This window comes from Cupressus sempervirens, chromosome 9 (genome assembly GCF_028749045.1).
Source record: "Cupressus sempervirens isolate cs-2001-9-10 chromosome 9, ASM2874904v1, whole genome shotgun sequence".
Classification (NCBI taxonomy): domain Eukaryota; kingdom Viridiplantae; phylum Streptophyta; class Pinopsida; order Cupressales; family Cupressaceae; genus Cupressus; species Cupressus sempervirens.
In genome coordinates, this window is record NC_143126.1 from 181,650,716 (window position 1) to 181,674,253 (window position 23,538).

Here is a 23,538-nt window from a genome sequence, read left to right on the forward strand (position 1 = left end):
TAGGCTAGATTATTATTGACTGGGAAGCTTTATCTTAGAGTAGTTGGTTTCCTAAATCTTTAGCGCAATGACAGTCTTATGGAATGTGGAATTAGGTCTGCTAGCTAAGGAACGTTCTTTAAAAAGTAGAGGAAACTCAAGACTCACATGTTTCCAATCAATATAAATGTTTAAATCGCTTCTCTAATTTTTTCTATTTATGATCTTCTTCAAACTTAACTTTCTAAATGCATTGATGGGGAAATAAAGATCTTCTAGGAACTAAACGCTAATCATGTTTAATACTTACAATTCTCTATTTTTATCTAATAATTTAAAAAAGATTGTACAAGTGTTTTCAAAGAGCAACACTTGTCACTAACATCATAAGAAGGAATATCCAAGGAGTCTTACCACTGATCCCCCACCACCAAATTCAAGAGAAAACAAAATTCCACTACTAAAGAGATAGTAACAATGATCATCCCTAGTCTCTCCCTTATCACAAAATGATTACCATCAAAATTTGCATTTCCAATTGTGTCATGTTCGTTTAAGTGATAGTAACATTTTCACTCTCTTACCTAATGTCTCCCATTTCTGAAACTCCTGGGGAAGGGCAAGGCCATCTTCTTAGTACTTCAAAATACAACGAGTTTCATTTTTTCACATATTGATAATCGTTGACTTAAAGTATAGTCGAAGTATTGACAACCCATAGATATGCCCCGTCAAAGATCGCAGCCCTGTGGCATTTAGTGACCCTTAGGGACATTCCGGTTCAGCGTGCCTGAGAACGTTCGAGCACTGAAGGGGATAGGAAGAGGTTGGGGATAGGGTTTACCCGGCCACCCAGAGCTAATGGAGCAGATAGTTTGATCCCATGACGAAAGATGAGAGAGATTTGGCAATTGGCAACTTTGTACTGGCCAACACTACAAGTTTCAGCATCACCCGATATGGCATTATAGAATGAAAATGGAATGTGATCTCCAAAAAGTGAGAGAGGTTATTGTAGGTCTCTGCAACACAGTTTTGTAGGAATTGGAATATCATCCATATCTTGCACGAGCTCCGAGATATGCCTCGTCAAAGATTGCAGCCCTGTGGCATTTAGTGACCCTTAGGGACATTCTGGTTTGGCGTGCCTGAGAACATTCAAGCATTGAAGGGGACAAGATAAGGTTGGCGATAGGGTTTACCCAGCCACCCGGAGCTAATGGAGCAGACAGTTTGATCCCACAATGAAAGATGAGAGAGATTTGGCAGTTGGCAACTTTGTACTGGCCAACACTACAAGTTTCAGCATCACCCGAGATGGTGTTGTAAAATGAAAATAGAATGTGATCTCCAAAAAGCGAGAGAGGTTATTGTAGGTCTCCGCAACACGGTCCTGTAGGAACTAGAATCACATCCATACCTCGCACAAGCTCTGAGATATGCCCTGTCAAAGATCGCAGCCCTATGGCATTTAGTGACACTTGGGGACATTCTGGATTGGCGTGCCTGAGAAAATTCCAGCACTAAAGGGGATAGGATGAGGTTGGTGATAGGATTTACCTAGCCACTCAGAGCTAACGGAGCAGACATTTCGATCCCACGACGAAAGGTGAGAGAGATTTGGCAGTTGGCAACTTTGTACTGGCCCACACTGCAAGTTTCAGCATCACCCGAGATGGCATTGTAAAAAAAAAATGAAGTGTGATCTCCAAAAAGTGAGAGAGGTTATTGTAGGTCTCCACAACATGGTCTTGTAGGAACTAGAATCGCATCCATACCTCGCACAAGCTCCAAGATATGCCCCGTCAAAGATCGCAGCCCTGTGGCATTTAGTGACCCTTAGGGATATTCTGGTTCAGCGTGCCTAAGAACGTTCGAGCACTAAAGGGGACAGGAAGAGGTTGGGGATAAGGTTTACTCGGTCACTCGGAGCTAATGGAGTAGACAGTTTGATCCCACGACGAAAGATGAGAGAGATTTGGTAGGTGGCAACTTTGTACTGGCCAACACTACAAGTTTCAACATCACCCGAGATGGCATTGTAGAATGAAAATGGAATGTGATCTCCAAAAAGTGAGAGAGGTTATTGTATGTCTCTGAAACACAGTCTTGTAGGAATTGGAATCTCATCCATATCTTTCACGAGCTCCGAGATATGCCCCATCAAAGATCACAGCCCTGTGGCATTTAGTGACCCTTAGGGACATTCTGGTTCGGCGTGCCTGAGAACATTCAAGAATTGAAGGAGATAAGACAAGGTTGGGGATAGGTTTTACCTGGCCACCCAAAGCTAATGGAGCAGACAGTTTGATCCCATGACGAAAGATGGGAGAGATTTGGCAGTTGGCAACTTTGTACTGGCCAACACTACAAGTTTCAGCATCACCCGAGATGGCATTGTAGAATGAAAATGGAATGTGATCTCCAAAAAGAGAGAGAGGTTATTGTAGGTCTCTACAACATAGTCCTATAGGAATTGGAATCTCATCCATATCTTGCATGAGCTCCGAGATATGCCCCGTCAAAGATCGCAACCCTGTGGCATTTAGTGACCCTTAGGGACATTCTGGTTCGGCGTGCCTAAGAAAATTCAAGCATTGAAGGGGACAAGACAAGGTTGGAGATAGGTTTTACCCGGCCACTCAGAGATAATGGAGCAGAAAGTTTGATCCCATGACGAAAGATGAGAGAGATTTGGCAGTTGGCAACTTTGTACTGGCCAACACTATAAGTTTCAGCATCACCCGAGATGGTGTTGTAAAATGAAAACAGAATGTGATCTCCAAAAAGTGAGAGAGGTTATTGTAGGTCTTCGCAACACGGTCCTGTAGGAACTAGAATCACATCCATACCTCGCACGAGCTTTGAGATATGTCTCGTCAAAGATCGCAGCCCTATGGCATTTAGTGACCCTTGGGGACATTCCGAATTGGCGTGCTTGAGAACGTTCGAGCATTAAAGGGGATAGGAAGAGGTTGGGGATAGGGTTTACCCGGCCACTCGGAGCTAACAGATTAGACAGTTCGATCCCATGATGAAAGGTGAGAGAGATTTGGCAGTTGGCAACTTTGTACTGGCCCACACTGCAAGTTTCAACATCACCCGAGATGGCATTGTAAAACAAAAATGGAGTGTGATCTCCAAAAAGTGAGAGAGGTTATTGTAGGTCTCCGCAACATGGTCCTGTAGGAACTAGAATTGTACCTATACCTTGCACGAGCTTCGAGATATGCCCCGTCAAAGATTGCAGCCCTATGGCATTTAGTGACCCTTAGGGACATTTTGGTTCAGCGTGCTTGAGAATGTTTGAGCACTGAAGGGGATAGGAAGAGGTTGGGGATAAGGTTTACCCAGCCACTCAGAGCTAATGGAGGAGAGAGTTTGATCCCACGACAAAAGATGAGAGAGATTTGGCAGTTGGCAACTTTGTACTGGCCAACACTACAAGTTTCAGCATCACCCGAGATGGCATTGTAAAATGAAAAAAGAATGTGATCTCCAAAAAGTGAGAGAGTTTATTGTAGGTCTCCACAACATGGTCATGTAGGAACTAGAATCTCATCCATACCTTGCACGAGCTCCGAGATATGTCCCGTCAAAGATCGCAGGCCTATGGCATTTAGTGACCCTTGGGGACATTTCGGATTGGCGTGCCTGAGAACGTTCGAGCACTAAAGGGGATAGGATGAGGTTGGGGATAGGGTTTACCCAGCCACTTAGAGATAACGGAGCAGACAGTTTGATCCCACGATGAAAGGTGAGAGAGATTTGGCAGTTGGCAACTTTGAACTGGCCCACACTGCAAGTTTCAGCATCACCCGAGATGGCGTTGTAAAAAAAATGGAGTGTGATCTCCAAAAAGTGAGAGAGTTTATTTTAGGTCTTTGCAACATGGTCCTGTAGGAACTAGAATCGCATCCATACCTCGCACGAGCTCCGAGATATGCCTCGTCAAAGATCGCAGCCCTATGGCATTTAGTGACCCTTGGGGACATTCTGGATTGGCATGCCTGAGAATGTTCGAGCACTGAAGGGGATAGGACGAGGTTGAGGATAGGGTTTACCTGACTACACAGAGCTAACGGAGTAGATAGTTCAATCCCACGAGGAAAGGTGAGAGAGATTTGGCAGTTGGCAACTTTGTACTAGCCGACATTGCAAGTTTCAGCATCACCCGAGATGGCATCGTAAAATGGAAATGGAGTGTGATCTCCAAAAAGTGAGAGAGGTTATTGTAGGTCTCCAAAAAGAGTGTTTAAAAATACAAAAACAGTGGGGGGTCCTTTGTATGGTTTGGGATTTTGACCATTAAAACTAGAAATTGTCCTAGTAGTAAGTGCTGGTAATAGTTTTGAAATTTGATTGTTGAGTGTTGAGAAACCTCAAGTTTGGGATTTTTCTTGTTGGTTTGAGTCTATAATAACCATTTCCATCTGAAAAGTCGAGTGTTGAAACCATTTAAGAAGTATTTGCATAGTTTTCCCTAAAATTTGAGTGCATAAAAAGGGGTATGTGATTGCTCCCAAGGTGGATTTAGTGTTTTCTCCAAACAAGAGTTGCATTTTATGTTTGAAGTCATCTAATATAACCAAAGTGAAGGTGGTTGAACCATTTTGGGGTTCTAGAGACGTTGCAAAGTAAGAGTTCTAGAAAGCCCTAGGGTAAAGGGGCTAGAAAGGAGGGTTTTGTAAAAACCATTGTAAAGTTGATCATGAGACCAAAAAAAAAAAGAATCCTTGCATTTGAGTCCTTTCTTAAGACTTTTTTGGGTCATGGGAGTTCCAAAATTCAAGGGATTGTGAGTTGCTTTGTAAATGGCCTCAAACTAGGCCTAGTTGGCAGATTGAAATAGCCAGTTTTGAGTGATATTTTACAAAACAAGTGTAGTTGGTTTTGGAGTATATTTTAGAGTGAGGAAAAGGGTATTTTAATCACCCAATAGTTTAGGACTGGCAAGGGCTAGTTGGAACAAGCCTAGAAGAGGCAAAATTGAGAAAGTGTAAGAGATGAGTTACAAGAAACAACTACTGTAGATGATGCAAATATTGACGAGTTGTAAAGAGAGGGGGAGGAAATCACTATTGAATCCTTCCTAAAAATCAATGGCTTATTAGATGAACCAATTAACACTTTGTTGAGGAGTTATGGACAAAATATGAAGGGACTAGGTACAATTGCACCTAAAAATACCCAACCAGAAAACCTGAACCAGCCAGTGGACTATTATAGGAGATAAAACCTTGAGCATACAAAAAACATTGATATTAGATTAAGCTTGCTAATGCAAGATTCACAAACAGATTGGTTGTAGGAGGTTGTCACAAACCTTGGGTAACCAAATACTTGTGGGGATGAAAATGTTTCCCTTTTAATTCCATCCCCACCACATGTTGACCCCAAGGACGTCATCTAATGCTTTGAAAATGGTGGCAACCATGATGAAATAACCCAGGCCCAAAATGACTATGATGGAGATGATGATTTTATATGTTACATGCCACTAGACAGAAAACAACATAGTGGTTTACCCAGTAGATTCCTATAGCTACCAAAGAAAAGGATACAAAATTCAAGGAACAAGAGAGACTAAGAAGTTATTTGAGGCTAATGCACTTTACATGAAGGAGAAGATCAGGGATAGGAAAGATGGGAGAGAGGAAAAGATTGCAAGAAATGAGATCTTATATGCTATAGAGAGGGGAAAATGAGTTGCGGAGAAGGTTGCACTAAAGGAATATAAGAGGAAAGAAAGAGAGGATAATCTAAATGTTTGAAAGAGATATAGACCAAATATTGGAGGTGCACCTTCAACAACTATAGAAATTATATTTACAACACTAGTGGAAGGAGATGTAATTACACTAGCCCTAGAATAAATTAGTATGCCCAACATACCTCTTCTCCCATAGCATAAATCACATTCTGATATGTTCAATGCTCTAATCCCTATATTAGGAAATATTCTTACTTAATAAGTGTAACCCCAAGCATTGTCACCATAGTTGGCAACAAATGGTGAGAGTCCCAATCAACTAGTGAAAAAAATGACTAAGTTGATGGAGCTGAATCCTACATTACACACATCTCCTAGTAGTGGACAGGAGGATGTTGGGATTGGGAGCATAGCACCTATTCCCTTTCCCAGTTTTATGGACAATTGATGGGAACTCAATTAGATGGGAGAAATTCGAATTTTTTTGAAGCGATAAAGTTTTGTGATGTATTTAGAATATCTAAGATAGACTTATTTTTTATGTGAACTAAACCATTCTTAGATTACTATTTAAATATATTTGTATTGTTATAATAGTTTGATTGTTGGTCATGGTGTAAAATATGTAAAGTTTACAAATATAAATAGTTCATCATAGAGATATTATAGAATTAATTTATTTTAAATAATAGAAATAATCATAACAAATATATAGAAATAAAAAATAATAATTTTATACAAAAAGTTTTAATTTATTTTAAATAATTAAATAATAGAAACATCGTAGAATTAATAATTCAGTATAATCATAAAAAATAGACACTAAACAATCCCAAATTCAAACATACGAAGGTCCAACTAGAATAATGACTTTAAATAACCAAATACCAAAGCCAAACAAAGGAAATGGGACTTTTACCTTAAATGAATAAATTACATGAAGAAGGGTGGCTGGCTGTTTGGAAATCTACTTATTTTTCTTCTCTCCCTCCTGTCATCCAAGAGAACATGCAATGAAAGAAAAATATCGTCACAATAAGAAAACATGAAAAATATTGTTCTAGCTTTAAAAAAATTGGAAACATCAAAACATAAAATCTAGATTCTAAACAAATCAAAACATAAAATCTATGATTTAAACTAAATCTCATCACTTACGCATCATAACAATACGGTCCACCTTATTCATGTGGACAGTCTTGGGGAAGAGGTTGCAACAATGTATTTGGATCCAGTTGATCACTCTTTCTCTCTCTCCCTCTCTTTGTATTCAATCTAATGAGCCAACTGGATCTGCTCGACATTTTAATGTTTCAAGTATTGCCTCGTGGTCTGACTCGCGAACTCTCCAAAGATTCTTATTATGTGGTTTTCCACCATATTTTATCAAGTGGACATTTGATGCGACAACAAGATTTGAATAATGAAGAATCTTCCTCTCTGTTTGCCAATCCTTGAATAACCACAAGTTAGGGTTCTTCATAGAATATCGTCTAAGCCATGTGTCGGTTACAACCACCGCACCGACATGGTACTCTAAACCTTCACCATCTATAACTGAGTGATCCAATTTTTGTTTGGCTTGAACACAATGAAACAAATAATAATCTGTCCCTTCTTCATTGTCTTCAGGTGCAATAATAGCAAAAACATGGCCTGCAGTGACAAATGTACAAAATGCGGTCATTAATTCAAAAAATACTTGCGTAAAAGTTATAAAGTTACATATTGAAATTACAAAGATATATAAATATATATATTACCAGGTTGCACTAGATCAGACAAGCGGTCAAAGTCAATAGACGATTCCATCTGTACCATTTCTAGTGCTTGTGGGGGACGATAGGTGTCAATTGGGTCCAAAACCCGTATATCCCATTTGTCCACCCATTCAGTCGAGTCACAGTCATCCCAATTTTCCTCTGCACATGATGGACAATAGCATGCCATTTTTCGTGTGTGGATACTCCATGAACCTGCATCAGAGCTTCTAAAAGAGTGCAACTCACTGGATCCTGTTAGTGTGCAACAATCCTGATATGGTGCAATGTTAGTATTATCTATCAACCAAAGAAATCTACGAACCGTAGACTCACCTTCCTTACCTGGACCCATTGTAGCATTACACCACTGGACGATGGATTTTGCATCTGTCAATATTGCTCCATCTTTGTACTTTAGTTCTTCACGAGCTAAGGCTCTTTTGATGCATGCGCCTGCACCATCGTGCTCTCCCTTTCCATGACCAGCCTCTATGAAATTCCACATGTATTGAATTCTACACAACTTGTGCATCCTGCTCAACCAATAGAACATCCATGCATTCTTGAATTGAGATGCACAATTGTCTGACCAAATAATGTGTTGATGATATGTGATGCCCCTATTAGCCAAATCTCCATAAAATAGTTGAAAACAACCATGTACGAACTCCGTAGAATGTGATCAATCATCGCTGATGTAAAAATGGTACTCCCTCAAAATCTTCCTATCATCCTCTGTACTTGTAGGTGAATGCATGAATGTTATGTGAACAAATATGGAAACCTGTTGAGAAGTATAATATTTTGCTTGCACCTCATTTTGTGGTTGTAGTGTGTAGTTCTCTGCGAAATCTACAATCGAAACAATGGTATCCAGTGGAAACGTATCCTTGCACAACTTGAATTGCAAATCCAGCCATCGAGCTCTATGGGTATGCCTTGCATACTCGTAAATAATGTTTTCACGAAAAATCTTCATGAACTCATACACTGGAATCTTTTCAATGACTAAATCACATCTTTTACCATGTTTCCCATCTTTTAGAGCATATGTCACTGTCTTAAATTTTCCATAATCTACTATTTCATTTCCAATTGCATGTGTACTATCCATATGTTGACAAGTTGATAAAAGTTGCAAAGAACCACAAAATAAGCACGTACCATCCAAGCATGATGTCTTGTAAAATTGTTGACCATCCCTTATTTCACATAAAATGTTGGATATGAATTCTCTTGAAGATCTTGGTGGCTCATTTATGTCACAATCCTGCAAAACAAACTGAGAATGCAAAATTATGCATATATGCCTAAAAACATCAAAATGGTTAGAAAATTCAATATGTATCCTACAAAAACAAGTTGTGCATTTGTGATTTATCTTCACATAAAAAGGTTTACCCATCTCAAAAAATCTTTGACTTATTTGAATTTGAGGATACATACCAATAAATTTTGCAAAAAATTGTGTTTGAGTTGTGTCCAAAAAATGTTTTGCATGTGGCTTGTGATTTTGGCTACCAATCCTCCTTCTTACAACATGTCTTTGATTAGGAGAAACACGTGTGTTATTTTTCCAAAAATCTTTGATCAATGATTTCAAAGCTTCACTAATTTCTTTATCCTTTCGCGGTAGTCTACCGCTAAATGTCCATAACTCATTTTTTGTTGGATCTTCCAATCTCTCACGCCTTAGCATGGCTCTCCTTAGAGTACCTCTACCAATTTTTAATGTTTTGCTTGTCTTTCTCATGAGTCGAGCTTTATTTATTTGGCTACTTACTATTGTCGATGTAAGTACTCATCTTGCGATATTACTATCTTTGGTGTGTGATTTAGAACCCACTTTGTCATAAGCATTCATTAGATTCTTTACAATATTTTTTTCATTTGAATCATCCATCGTTCTTAGCCCAAGAATCTTCATGATATGCCTAAATTTTAAATTCCTCATCATTTCAACAAATAATTGGCATTGACTTTTAATATTTAATTCATCAAAAAATAATCTCCACATACGATTAACTTTTCTTTGACAAGTATGCTTGCTAATCTTGTCAGGCATTGATTTCAAAATGTTACTATCAATATCAATCAAATATTTTGGTCTTCTAAAACGAATTCTAGAAGGTGTTATAATCTCTTCAATTCTCTCAACATTTTGAACATCAACATAAGGTTGAGTGTATTGCGTACCTTGAACCGAAGATGATGTGTCTTGGCAATAAGATGCAAAAGATGGAATATCACCTACTTGGTGTGTTGATGTTGTGCCTTCAATATGACATGATGGAGTGTGTATATCGTCGGATCTACAAATCGGTGTCTCTTCAACATGAGAGGACAATATGACTTCAACATTGGAAGATGGTGTAGCGGACGATATGACTCCAACATTAGAAGATGGTGTAGCTTCACAATTCAATTGTCTTCTTGAGCGTAATAGTCTCATTCGTTTTCTTTGTCTTTCCAATTCTTCCTCTTTGTTTCTTGGTACTGGTGGTTCTTGATCCTCTTCGAAAGTCAATTCTTCATTATTGCTTTGCAATTTTCTTTGCTCACGTAGTAATTTCATTTTATCTCTTTTAATTGCCAAATCTCTCTCCCTATCTTCATTTGTTTGATTTTTTGGTTTCTTCCTTGGCATGATGATGATTTCTACATGTCAAATTATTCAAACATTTGAATTACTTAAAATGTGTAAATTACAAATTATTCAAATACATATAAAAATTATAATTATTTGAATGAATACACAATATATATATAAAATGACTTGTCAAATTTCTAACCATTTCGAAATAATATTTCATTGAAACATACAAATTTCAATGAATTCACTATATATTAAACAACATGTCAAATTATAATCAAATTTGTATCTATATATCAACAAAAAATATTTAAAATAGATTGCACTAACCTTTTCTATACAAGGAATATTCAAAAAGTCTTCAAATTGTGTATCCAATGATTGAATTTGGTGTTTGTTAGCTTCCAAAAGTGTTTGCCACCTTGAAATAGTGTTTGTTAGCTTGAAATAGTGTTTGCCACTTTGAAAGAATGTTTGCTATGTTGAAACCCGTGATTTCTGTCAGGATAACAGAGTGCAGAACATAACAAAAGCAGAGAATGAATGAAACGGGCCCCAAAGTTGCTTTTTGACCATTTTTAGGTGATTTCACATAGTGCGTACACGCTATAGCACGTACGCACTATAGCGCGTACGCACTATATTAGAGCACATCACTCTCCACCCTCCCTACTCTCTCTCTCTCCCTACTCTCTCTCTCTTCCTACTCTCTCTCCCCTCTCCCATCCCCTACGCACTCTCTCTCTCCCCTCTCCCATCCTTTACTCTTTAGATCTCTCACACACACTCCCATCCTCCCTCTCCCACTTCTTACTCTCTCTCTCTCTGCCACCTCCTACTCTCTCTCACACTCTCTCCCATCCCCTACTCTCTCTTACACACACTCCCATTCCCCTCTCTCTCTCCCCTCTCCCATCCCTTACTCTCTAGATCGCTCACACGCACTCCCATCCCTTTCTCTCCTCCTCTCTGACTCCCTCTCCCACTACCTACTATCTCTCTCTCTCTCAAGTTCTCTCTCTCCCTCTCTACTCTCTGTCTCTCTCTCCCATCCCCTACTCTTACTCTCTCTCTCTCCAATCCCCAACTCTCTCTCACACTCTCTCCCATCCCCTACTCTCTCTGACACTCTCTCTCATCCTTTCACTCTGTCTCTCTCATCTCGTACTCTCTCTCTCTCTGTCACCTCCCACTCTCTCTCACACTCTTTCCCATCCTTTCACTCTGTCTCTCCCATCTCGTACTCTCTCTTTGCCACCCCCTACTCTCTCTCACACTCTCACACTCTCTCCTATCCCCTACTCTCTCTCACACTCTCACACACTCACTCACACTCCCATCCCCCCTCTCTCTTCTCTCCCATCCCCTACTCTCTAGATTTGTCACACGCACTCCCATCCCTCTCTCTCTTCCTCTCCCACTCCCTCTCCCAGGTCACCTACTATTTCTCTCTCTCAAGTTCTCTCTCTCCCTCTCTAATCTCTCTCTCTCATCCCCTACTCTTACTCTCTCTCTCTCCCATTCCCAACTCTCTCTCACACTCTCTCCCATCCCCTACTCTCTCTCACACTCTCTCCCATCCCTTCACTCTGTCTCTCCCATCTCGTACTCTCTCTTTGCCACCCCCTACTCTCTCTCACACTCTCACACTCTCTCCTATCCCCTACTCTCTCTCTTTCATAGACACACACACACACTCACACTCTCATCCCCCCTCTCTCTTCTCTCCCATCCCCTACTCTCTAGATTTTTCACACGCACTCCCATCCCTCTCTCTCTCCTCCTCTCCCACTCCCTCTCCCAGGTCACCTACTATTTCTCTCTCTCAAGTTCTCTCTCTCCCTCTCTACTCTCTCTCTCCCATCCCCTACTCTTACTCTCTCTCTCTCCCATTCCCAACTCTCTCTCACACTCTCTCCCATCCCCTACTCTCTCTCACACTCTCTCCCATCCTTTCACTTTGTCTCTCCCATATCGTACTCTCTCTTTGCCACCCCCTACTCTCTCTCACACTGTCACACTCTCTCCTAGCCCCTACTCTCTCTCTTTCACAGACACACACACACACTCACACTCCCATCCCCCCTCTCTCTTCTCTTCCATCCCCTACTCTCTAGATTTTTCACACGCACTCCCATCCCTCTCTCTCCTCCTCTCCCACTCCCTCTCCTAGGTCACCTACTATTTCTCTCTCTCAAGTTCTCTCTCTCCCTCTCTACTCTCTCTCTCCCATCCCCTACTCTTACTCTCTCTCTCTCCCATTCCCAACTCTCTCTCACACTCTCTCCCATCCCCTACTCTCTCTCACACTCTCTCCCATCCTTTCACTCTGTCTCTCCCATCCCATACTCTCTCTCTCTCTGCCGCCCCCTACTCTCTCTCTCACTCTCTCCCATCCTTTCACTCTATCTCTCTCATCCTTTCACTCTATCTCTCCCATCTCGTACTCTCTCTCTGCCACCCCCTACTCTCTCTCACACTCTCACACTCTCTCCCATCCCCTACTCTCTCTCTTTCATAGACACACACACTCTTATCCCCCCACTCTCTTCTCTGCCATCCCCTACTCTCTACGTCTGTCACGCACACTCCCATCCCCCCTATCTCTCTCCCTCTCCCTCTCCTACCGCCTACTAGATCTCTCTCTCTCAAGTTCTCTCTCTCCCTCTCTACTCTCTCTCTCTCCCATCCCATCCCTTACTCTCACTCTCTCTCTCTCTCCCATCCCGTACTCTCTCTCACACTCCCATCCCCTAATCTCACTCTCTCTCTCCCATCCCATACGAGCTCTCTCTGCCACCACCTACTCTCTCTCACACTCTCACACTCTCTCCCATCCCCTACTCTGTCTCTCTTACACACATTCTCATTCCCCCTCTCTCTCTCTCCCTCTCCCACTCCCTCTCCCCCATCCCCTACTCTCTCTCTACCCTCTCCCATCCCCTACTCTCTCTCTTTCATGGACACGCACTCCCATCCCCCCCTCTCTCTCTCCTCTGCCATCTCCTACTCTCTAGATTTGTCACACACACTCCCATCCCCCCTCTCTCTCCCTCTCCCACTCCCTCTTGCACCACCTACTATCTCTCTTTCCCTCTTTACTTTCTCTCTCCCATCCCCTACTCTCACTCTCTCTTCCATCCCCTACTCTCTCTCATACTCTCTCTCTCTCTCACCCCCATCCTGTACAAGCTCTCTCTACCACGCCCTACTCTCTCTCAAACTCTCACACTCTCTCCCATCCCCTACTCTATCTCTCTTATACACATTCCCATTCCCCCCCCCCCCCTCTCTCTCTCTCACTCCCTCTCCCATTGCCTACTCTCTCCCATCCCCAACTCTATCTCTCTTACACACTTCCATTCCCCCTCTCCCTCTCCCTCCCACTCCCTCTCCCATCGCCTACTATCTCTCTCTCTCTCCCATCCCCTACTCTCACTCTCTCTCTTTGCCACCCCTACTCTCTCTCACACTCTCTCCCATCCCCTACTTTCTCTCTTACACACACTTCCATCCCCTCTCTCTCTCCCTCTCCCACTCCCTCTACCATTGCCTAATCTCTTTCTCCTCCATCCACCCTCTCTCTCCCTCTCCCACTCCCTCTGCCATTGCCTACTCTCTTTCTATCCCATCCCCTACTCTTTCTATCTCTCTCTCCCCTCTCTCATTAGCTACTCTCTCTCTTTCACACACACCCATCCCCCCTCTCTCCTCTCCCATCCTCTACTTTTTCTCTTACTCGCTCTCCCTCCCACTGCCTACTCTCACTCTCTCTCACACACACACACTCTCTCTCTCTCTCTCTCTCTCTCTCTCTCTCTCTCACTCACTCTCTCCCTCTATACTCTCTCTCTGCTACCCCCTACCCTCTCTCACATTTTCACACTCTCTCTCTTTCTCTCTTACACACATTTCCATCCCCCCTCTCTCTCTCCCTCTCCCACTCCCTCTCCCATCGCCTACTCTCTCTTCCATCCCCTACTCTCTCTTCCATCCCCTAGTCTCTCTCAAGCTACTCTATCTTCCCCCTCTCCCATTCTCTACTCTCTCTCTTTCACACACACGCACTCCCATCCTCCTCTCTCTCGCTCTTCCTCTCCCACTCCGTCTCCCACCACCTACTCTCTCTCTCCCCCATCCCCTACTCTCAATCTCTCTCTCCCAACCTGTACTCTCTCTCACACTTCCTCTCTCTCCCATCCCCTACTTTCAATCTCTCTCCCCCATCCCATACTCTCTCTTTTCCACCTCTACTGTCTCTCTCACACTTCCTCTCTCTTGCATCTTGTACTCTCTTTGCCACCCCTACTCTCTCACATTTCCTCTATCTCCTATCCTATACTCTCTTTGCCACCCCTACTCTTTCTCACTTCCTCTCTCCCCTCTCCCATCCCCTACTTTCTCTCTATCTCTCTCTCACACACAAATAGCCATTCCCTCATCCCACCCCCCCAGCTCTCTCTTGGTTTTGATTTGCAATTTAGGTCTCAATAGTGTGTGCGCACTATAGCGTGTGCGCACTATAGCATGTGTGCACTACCTCGAATTCAATAGCATTTTAATAGGGCGTGTGCGCTATAGGGTGCACACGCTATAGGGCGCACGCGCTATTCAAAGCTTTGCATTAAAACCAAGCCTAAGGCTTGGTTCTTCCTTGGAGATCCAACCCAAAGGTTTGGAGTTTATAAACAAGTCTGAGATGTGTTTTCCAGCAAATATACAAAAAATGATTGATTTTTCTTGTGTGCTCCCCTTCAAGATTCTTCGTGGTTGGGTATCGATAAGATTAGGTTACATAACATTATAGGTCTCTGTGTTAGCTATCTAACCATATAATTTATTTTTAATTTGAACTATTTTAAGTCTTTCATCTATAATTTATTTTGAATGTATGTTCATTTTTTTGTCAAAAACCACCATGTACTAATTGGGCTGTAGATTTTAGCTCATTCATCGAATTTTGTAACAACTTAGTTTTTTAGAAACTAGACTCCATTCTACACACTTTGAAAAAAAGAATTTTAGATTTTAGATTAGTTTTCAATCATTTCTAGGGGGAGCACACAGATATTTCACATTTTTGGGATGGGTCTAATTTAAAAATTCATTAAAAAAAAAATACACATTATAAAATTACCCAAAAAATCTGGGATAAACTACATAGCGTTAGGTAACTTTTGTCCGAGCGATTAAAGAATTTCAAAGAAAAAGTTAAAATTTTAGGGGGGCCACACTTTGTACTATGTTATGTTTTTTTGGAATAAACAATACCACTTTCTGTGGCCCCATTTTTTGAGGACCTAAAACAAAACCATTTTGAAAAAAAATTAGTAGTTTAGAAACTAGATTCAAAGGACTACGACTTTTGTTTTTGTCATATCTTAAAATTTTGAGCGTAACTATCTTCAAATTCTTGTTGAAGTCCAAACTTTTCTGATTTCAGGAAAAAGGTGTCCACTTATACCCCCCTTTTGGCACCACAACTTTGTGCACTTACCCATTCATACCATTGTTATTTTCAATTGGCATTTCATTTTTAGTTCTTCTTCATATTTCTTTTAGGGCTTACATTTCACACATCTAGAAAATTGGATGTATGAAAAGAACAACATTCCTATCTTTCCACAGAGAAAACAGGATCTCCAGCCTGAAGGTATGCCAAATCTATGTGAACTTTCGAGGAAATCTGGGAGAGTCACCCAGTAAAATTATATGCCAAGAGAAAAAATCAGGTCTAAATGGCTTGAAGAAATCATGAATCCAATGCCAATAATTTTGAGCATGCTTGCAGAACCAAACAATATGCAAGAAAGACTCAGGTTATCCACAAAAGGGGCATCTAGGGTTAGAAAACCCAATGTGTTTGAGATGAGGCCCCAGGGGAAGACCTTGGACCTTGACATGAGGCCTCACCCAATCCGCCATAGTATAGATGACATAATTGCATTGTGGTACTTTTAATTTCATGTTTTGATATAGCTTTGAGACTATAGGGTTATGTCATTTTTATGATTCACACTTATTAGAACCTAATTTTTATATTTAATGATTTCATTTCATGTTCTAAGCTATTTCAATTGCTTTAATGGAAATTGAATTACATAAATACTTGAATGTCAAATTGTAATATTCAAATGAGAATTAGCACCAAAGGATAGATTAAGATATGCAAACGAACCCAACTCACATGCCTTGTAACTTAATAGTCATAAATTTAATATTTCATCACTATGATAGAGAATAGATTATGAGGTTGTTCAAAATGTTAATCTGATCATGTTACATAAGAACCTGTTATTTTGTATGAAATGATTGAACACATATGGATACAGTTTTATGATCTGATACTATTAGATTTTGATGTGATGTGAAATGTTAATTATATTATGATGATTTATCATTTGTAGATAAATGTTAATTCGATTATGATGCTTTATAAGATGAAGGATTATGATATGTAGATAAATGTAATTTGATAATGAGGACAACAAGACATATGGTTAAATGTGGAAATTGGTTTTATATTATGATGACATAATTATGGAAACATTCTAACAGTCTGAGGAATTAACCCTAGAAACTCACACACAAACCCCTCGTAATGTGATGAAGGGATATTGCTAGGAATGTCATTATTTTTAACTTGATTGAAATGATACTATTTAACAAGTCTGCATATTAGTGATTTCCATTTAGATACATATACTAGGATCCATTTATTTTCTTAAATGATTTGATAGATATGACTTTGGTGTTCATGTTTATGATAGACAAGTATTGTGATAGCTTTTAGAATGGTAATTTCATTATGATAAGAAAGATAAATTTTGATACACATACTTTGATATTGAAATGTTTTGAATAGTTTACAAAAATAATTAGATGGAAGTTAACTGAATAAGTTAATAAGGATTAAGTGATATTGGATTAATCTGCAATTATCTGCATTTATTTCTATATTATTTCATTGGACTACTAACATTGAGCTAAGTGTGCAAGAAAGTGGAACTATGGAAATTCTTGGGGGAAACAAGTTCTAAACCTTGTGAACACAGTTTAACCAAGGAAAATCTTTGGAAGATTCAAAAGCCTCGTTGTGAAAGTATTTCTCTTCATAATTTTATGGTTTCCTTCTTGTGAATATGTTTAATCATATTTTAGATGCATTAAAGGCATGCCAAGGTGAAGTGTGATGTATTTTTATGTGTCACTTGACACTTGTATTGTCTATGTATTAGTGACATGTCACCTAGAGTATTGGTCACAAGGTCACTTAATCTTTTTTCTTTTCTTCCCTTCCAATTAGTGTTCAAGTACACCCACTTGGGAGAGAGTGTAAGGATGGGTCACCATCATGTTGATTTTCGGATTTAGACTTGTTAGGGATTTTAGGGGCCTAAATGGGATCCTAAAGTGTTATTTTATTGATAAAAAGCCACCCAAATGGTGGTATGACATGTTAGGGGCCTAAATTCCACTATTTTAGTGATTTCCTAACTTAGGGAACCCCTTAAACAAAGTCATCCTAAACCAATTCGAAAATTTGAGTTTCCCCATGAGAGTACCCTCACCATCCCAGTTGGTCAACTTTCTTATTTTGGAGGAACAACAATGTAAGAAAAGGGAGGCTTCATGTTTCAACTAAAAAAGGGGTAGTAGGGAGTCTTTTTAGGAGAGGGGTGACAAACTAGTGGGTTGTTCACCCACTCTCTAATTTTAGAGACAACTAAGTTTTGGAGGGAGATTAAAGGAGCTCTACTACAACTATCCTTACCCTAGCTTGGACCAAGGTTGGTGACTCAAACATGTTTCTTTTCATTTCTTTCCTTTAGCATGGATAAGTAAATCTGCAAGTGTGAAGAGTTATCAATGGTGTATGCATTGCATTGTAAATCTTGTGTTATGGACTTTATCATTGTGTTGTCGAGTGGTGAATGTGTCTTGTGATCTTAGAGATTTCTTCTTGGTTTTTTCTTTGATTGTTTCTTCTCTTTTATTTCTTGTTTGAATGTGGTTATGGGTGTAAAGGCTTCACTCACCCTTGGGAGGGAAGAGAAGCCTTTGGTGAAGGGCATAAGTTGGGCTTGACATTGTAGTTGACAGAATTAGCTCATGATGAGGGTTTGTTTATACCATGTAGTATGGGCTCCATTAAGGCCATAAATCTTGTTATTTTGGGAGGTACAAGGAGGTTTTGGTGAATGAGGAAGGGATGATTGTTTTGAAGGCCTTGAGAGGCAAATGCAATGGAAATATGTTGTTTATGATTATGGTGGCCTTGAGAGGCAAAATGCAATGGCATTATGTCATTTATGTTGTTATAATATCTCCTCTTTGACGAGCCCACCTTCACCCAACATTCTATGATTCCAATGGAGAATCATTGTGCAAGCCATGGGAGGGTGTTGAGTGTGTTTTGGTGTTGTGTTTTCATGCAAAGTTTAGTGAAGTATGTGTGTAACCTATTTAGTTCTTGTTTCCCCTGCTTGGTGGGTGGCTTCATAGAAGCCTAGGTTGGGAGGTGAGCCTCCATGGTTCCTTTGTGTGTGTGTTATGTGCAAGTCTTGTGAAGATGCATGCCAAGAAGTATTAGGGTTTCACCATAGTCAAACGTGTAAAGGAGGCTCAATGTTCATGTTTCTTCATGCTCATGATTTTGGAAAGTCTCTTGTATTGTCTCTATGTGAAGTAAAGGGATTGTGTTATTGTTATCATTTGAATATGAAGGGGGAAGGATTTGAGAAGTGTGTACATATGTTCTTGTAAAGTAATGATCATTTGAAGTTTTATGTGTTATGAAAGCATTAGTATGAGTTGTAGATTTACATTGGCATCATTTTTACCATTTGAAATATGAAAGAAAAGTTTAGGGAAGGTATATACTTTACTAATAAGAAAGAATTCATTGTGGAATTTTGATGAAAGTTGCATTTAGATCCATTCTCTTTTTTTGCTTGCATAATATTTAGTGGAATGTTATGTTTAGGTTGAGTGTTGTAAATATGAGATGATCTATTCAAGACAAAAAGGTTGCATACATGATTGTTACTTATAGGAAATTTTCCATGTTCAATTTGATATGTTATGAAGGAAATTTGTATGAAAGATTTCTCCTTGTGGCATTTGTAGATGAATAATTGATAGTAATATTCCATAGATGTTATGTGAAGGAATACCATTGGTTGTAATTGTACAAATTATAACTTATTTAATTGCCTACAATTCTTTTGTGCACCCAATAAATTGGAAGGAATAGTTATGTTGATAGCTCATGTTACATGCATGGATATCACTTCCTTTAGTTTTTAAGCTTAATACAATTCTAAGTAGATGAACCATCAACTCAATTCCATGATAAGATGGAATGAAGTTTTTTTGTAAGAGAAAACACATAATACAAATCTATAAGACATGTTGCTATAGGATTGCATTTTCCTCTCTGGAAAATGTATGGGGAAGGAAAATAAATCTCCCTAGATTATAGACCATTATTTAATTCAAGTGAATATACTAGGAATTACATGTTTAAAGTATTAATAAAGTAATACATAGAGTAAGACACAACAATAAAAAAGGCCTAGTCCTTGAAACTATTTATGAGAAAACACCCTTTTTGGATCACGTGATCATCATGTCATCTTGTTAGAAAATAAAAATAAAAATATAAAAGTATATGATTATAAATCAAACTATGATTGTTAAGAAAAAATAAAAATTGACACCTACCTTGTTAAAATAGGGGTACCCTATAAGACATTCCCATCAACCATTGCAAATGAACACATCAAAATATTATTAATAATATAATTTAACTTTAAATCCACCTAGCAAACTGGGTGCTCAAGAGTAAGGCATGCCCAAGAGTAACGGAGGGGGCAATTCTGACATGAAGTCAGATCCCCCTTTCCCAACCTTTCTCCACCTCGAGGCAAGAAAATTGCATCCTTCTAGGGACCTGGGCACCAATCCATGAAGTGCATATTTAAAACAAACAAAAAAAAATCCTCTTGGACCAAACTTTGGGTGTATCATCGCTGAAAAAATATGCCATTCTAAGAAGAACATGCGCTTGGGACGTGTAGACCTTAGGAAAAGGGAAAGCATAAGGGGTTAAGTGGGGAAGCCTTGAGAGAAGAACCATGCACCAAACTTGGGTAGATGAAAGTTTTAGAGGATGGTTAATGTAATTGTTTTATTTGGTTATTGTGGTTGTCAGGATATAGTTGAAGTGTTTAGGGGTTTTTTTGCTATGGGTGTATTTATATGATAATTAAATGGGGCTTGGGGTGTATTATAGAATTAAGGTGGTAGGAATAGTTTATTTTCAAAAAAAGAGAAATAAAGGAATTAGAATTAGAATTAAATAGATTATATTGTAAATATAAATGTCTACAGATGGAGTGACATTTAACTCAAGTGATAGCCTTTTTCAGAAATTAGAAATGTTCAGAATTTAGAATACTACTATATGTTGGAACTTAGTGATGGGTTAGTAGTAAATTTCAATGTTTATTAGCTAATAATGTTTAAACCTAACATAAGTAACTTAATACTTGATGTATGTTAATTAATATTTATAATATTTCAAAATATGTATATGATGTTAAGTTGCGATAATAAAGTTCTTCGTGAACTATGACCAATAAACATAACATACTATAAGTAATGTGTAATATGTTTTATAGATAAGAGTAAAGTATGACATTGGAAGTAATATGTTAGTTAGGACATGGGAAAAATAAATAAAAATAAAATCCATCATTGTTAGAGATATAATGTGAATAAACCAATTGTTATGAATAATATGTAGTCAAATTCAAATTAGAGTTGATTAATGTTATGTCAGTAAGTTAATACTTGATGTTATGTCAGTAACTTAATACTTGATGTATGTTAATTAATATTTATAATATTTCAAAATATGTATATGATGTTAAGTTGCGATAATAAAGTTCTTCGTGAACTATGACCAATAAACATAACATACTATAAGTAATGTGTAATATGTTTTATAGATAAGAGTAAAGTATGACATTGGAAGTAATATGCTAGTTAGGACATGGGAAACATAAATAAAAATAAAATCCATCATTGTTAGAGATATAATGTGAATAAACCAATTGTTATGAATAATATGTAGTCAAATTCAAATTAGAGTTGATTAATGTTATGCTCTGCAAATTTAGGGCATGACAGCTAGGCACAAAGAAAAATGCACAATCTTGGGTTCAATTATAGCATTCCATATGGTGTCAAGGTGTTTTCTCCATTGAGAAAGGGAAGATTGCAAATGCCATCTGTGGTTTAGCATATCCACCATGGGAAGATGAGGCAAAATCCATCTGTAGCCCAAACTTGGCTTGTAATTAGAAAAAGGAGTAGCAGGAAAGCACCTCCAATAAAGCCACCAAGGGCAAACAGACTGAATCACCACTTTATGTGTAGACACCTAAAATCCTTTAGAAAATAAAGTATTTTTATTTTCTTAAAAAGTCCCTGATGACATCATCATTTATTAATTATTTATTTATTTATTTTTATGCCATTAAATCCCCTTGTCTTAATTAAAAATATTTAATTAAGGAATCCCTCCCAAAAATGTTTAAATCTTATTTAAACATTATTTCCTTATTTATTAATTATTTAATTAATAAATTGATCAAAAATTCCAAAATAAATATTTAATTTATTTTTTGCCCAAAACTTGGCCAATTCCCTTAATATCACTAACCTCTTCCAAAACCTTCTAATCCTTCTTTAATTTCGATTAAAGGCTAATCCCATCATTTTCTACCCCTAATCCCAACTCAAAATATTTAACTAAGGTTAAATATTTATTCTCATATTTATTAAAAATGCTTTAATAAATAGCTCCTCAAACCAAACCTATGAGATAAATAAACTTTATTTATCCTTACCCTAAGCCTATCCCTAAACCCCCTTTTTAGCCTAATCCACCCCATCCACCCATACTAACCAAGCTTAGCTACTAACTCACCCACCCTCATTGAATGCCATCCACTTGCATATCTCTAACAAGCTTAGTCTAATCCTAAATCACCTCTAATCCCCCCCCTAACCTTGTCACATTCCCTAAGCAAGCTTAAGACTTTCCTAAGCCAAAAAAAGTTAACAATCTCAACTCCCTCCAAAATATCCCAACCACTAAGCCATGAATGCTCTTACAAAGGCCATAAAGACTCTTACAAGCCCATTCATTGCTCTTACAAGCCATTAAGAAGGGTCTTTATGAAGATATTATCCCTTGAGCCTCCTTTGTTGACTCATCCTTGCCCTTTCCTCCATCCTCTCACCTTGTGACATGTGTCACTCCTTGATTGGCTATAAGGAAGAACAATCCATGTGCTCTCCTCTCATGCAATCTAAGCCCTCCATAAGCTTTTTAATTTCGTTCCATCTTAGCCCTCCATCCCTCAAGCCTCTTGCCTATAAATTGAATTCCCTCCCAAGCCATTTCATCACAATCCTTGAGTTAAAGTTATAATGCTAGTTTGAGAAGCCAAAGCCCTTAACCATACCCTTATAATGCCATTTTGAGAGCAAGTTTTACATCAAATCCATTCACCCAAGCCAAAATCCATCAAGAACACCATTGAAGCTAGTTTGAGAAGCCTTGAGCATACATACCAATCCTCTACTTAGACTCATCTACCAAGCAAAGAGCTAATTCCTATTGGGAGAGTCCATTCATTTGGCTCACATTCTTAATTAGGGGTTCCTTTTTTAGTCTCTCTTATATGTTATATTAGTCTTTATTAGTTAATGCTTTTTTTCTTTAAATAGATTAGTATTTCTTGCTAACATATTAGTGTATACATTATGAACTAAGTGAACAGGGATGGAAGAAACCAGAAGGTCAAAAGTCTATCAGTCTGAATGGATAAGGTGGTACTATACTTGCATATCTTCCCAGGTTTTGAAATTCATGGTGACCCATGAAAAGAGGTCCTTTGGAGTTCTGATACCATGTTTGAAAAAATGTAGATCACTAGCCCCTTGAGTCTTGGTGAGGGGAGTACCCTAAATGGAAAATAGGGGAGACCATGATATGTTATGCTGATTCAAGGAGAGGCCATTGTGAAATTCATCTCCAACCCATCGAAGCCAAGGCTTGATAGCCTCTCAATCTTTCCAGATGCTCTTGATGACAAAGGAGCCCTAAATGAACATGGGCTCATGCATAATGAGAAGGATTTGGAAGCCAATCCCCTTCCAAGTAGGCCTGTTGATAGGGAAGCTAGAAGAAATGCAGTGTCAAATGAGAATCTTCCAAGATTCATCTCCTAAGAGAGCCCTAATAATCCATTTTGAACATAGAGCAAGGCCTTGTCTCCAAGTGGAAAGCAAGACAAGATCACCAGACTCTCTTGGGAGACAATAGAAGTCCCAGGTTACTATGTGGAAGCCATGGTGATTAGAACTAGAGGCCTAGAGAAAATCCCTGAGCAATCTTTCTAGCTTCATGTAAG